We start from the raw sequence: 1,627 nt of genomic DNA, 5'->3' as shown, positions 1-1,627 counted from the left end.
GAAAACTTTCCTGAATCTTAATCATTATGAGTATTCTTTGCTAGCTGAAGTTACCATACTTTTTAATTGTGTGTATTTAAAAACAATAACTACTTAAAAAGCAAAAAGGAATCCTAGGAGGGGTGCAATAATATTAATTTAAATGCTAATGCAAATCCAAGTAACATCATGTTTCTCTAGCTTTCCCTGTAGATACAATTCTGTACATTTGGTTGAAAAGCTTACATTTTTTCTGCATTGTGGATACATTGCCTCATGCAGTATTGGTAAATCTCTTTTATTTTGGAATTAAATAAAAATTCAAATATGACTTGCAGTTTTAGTTGGAATCCATTTCTTAGACTCAAGTATAATGTTTGCTGAGCATTGGAAAAGGCAGAGCATTTATCAGAAACTTGAAGTCCCTTCTTGTGGTACAAACTCTGAGCCTGTTTGTGCAAGCATGTGAACACAGTGTATACTCTCAGTGTGGTCAGCAAAAGAGGTGTACACAGTGTTTTCAATGTCTGTCTTACCAATACTTCCCCCCAGTTAAACTAAATCATTTCTTGGCACATCTGTAATTCATAGGTGTTCTGTGCATTACTCCTCATCAGGAATGTTGGGGAATGCATTCGGATTTTTAATGTTCAATGCTAGAATGACCAAACTAAAATAATATTCATATGGTAATTAATTTTTTTTTAAGTAGAAATGCATTACTGTATACAGTGGAAAGCTATTTATTGTACCTCTGGGCACATTCCTCTAAAAATCATAACATGAAAAAAGTCTTTGTCAAGCCTGAACTGATGTATATAACTGAAATAATGTAAAGTTATATTTTCATGTTTTTATACTTAACAACATGATGGGAATACATAATGTATGAGTATTTCAAGTCAGATAATATTGATTGGATAATACACATCTCAGTTAAAAAAGCAGTAATAGTAGTTTAATATCCATGTTAAGAGTACATCAGTATATTGCTATATAAAGTATGTCTGTGTGCATTTAAGTGAAAAGTAGTCAAGAGTGATGAAAGCTGTCCAAGGGTTTTTTATTCCTTTTTTTATGAAAACTGTTATGGAGCAACCAAAATGTTTATGAACTCAAACTTGTGTAAATTTCAAACTGTCCTTTTACTGTAGCTTTTTGTTTACAGTACAGTATCTTATTTTCTGCTTTGTTAAATGAGTAATGGTACAAAGCTGGACATACACTTTCTAAGACATTAACGTTCTCGTTTTTTCATGTATACTTATATGACAGAAAATGCTTCTGATTTTATTTTTCAATCTAACACATGGCTTTTCTGGAGTGTTGTATAAACTTCAATCATACATAAAAAATCTTCTTAAAAAAGGTAAAAGACCTTTAATGTCTGCTTAGTATTATTGAAATCTGGTTTCTTATTTATTTTAAATGTATTTTTCTAAGATTTTACATAGGGCAAACCTGTTTGTCCCCCGGACATGAAATTTCCTTGAAGAGTTTATGAAGTTTCTTCTTTTCTTGAATGAAGTTTCAATGAAGAGTATAAATCTTCTCCCAGATCATCTTGTCACTCAAGAATAGATTTACTGCAGTTTTCATTTTTGTTAAATTAAGTAATGAAACTTTTTTTCCAACAATATAATTGTAT

At 30.7% G+C, this 1,627-nt stretch overlaps 1 protein-coding gene across 1 annotated transcript in view; it reads left to right on the top strand.

Annotated features, from left to right (window-relative positions):
• GRIA2 (glutamate ionotropic receptor AMPA type subunit 2) overlaps positions 1–1,356 on the top strand; it is an 89,136-nt gene extending 87,780 nt beyond the window's left edge. The window contains exon 17 of the mRNA XM_068187211.1: positions 1–1,356. This exon is cut by the window's left edge and continues 1,505 nt beyond it. The gene's annotated coding sequence lies outside the window, so the exon portion shown is untranslated.
• Positions 1,357–1,627: the final 271 nt, after the last annotated feature.

The sequence above is a fragment of the Anomalospiza imberbis genome, chromosome 4, assembly GCF_031753505.1.
Source record: "Anomalospiza imberbis isolate Cuckoo-Finch-1a 21T00152 chromosome 4, ASM3175350v1, whole genome shotgun sequence".
Lineage (NCBI taxonomy): Eukaryota > Metazoa > Chordata > Aves > Passeriformes > Viduidae > Anomalospiza > Anomalospiza imberbis.
Note: the sequence above shows the minus strand (reverse complement) of the source record. Positions and strands in the feature narration are given on the sequence as shown.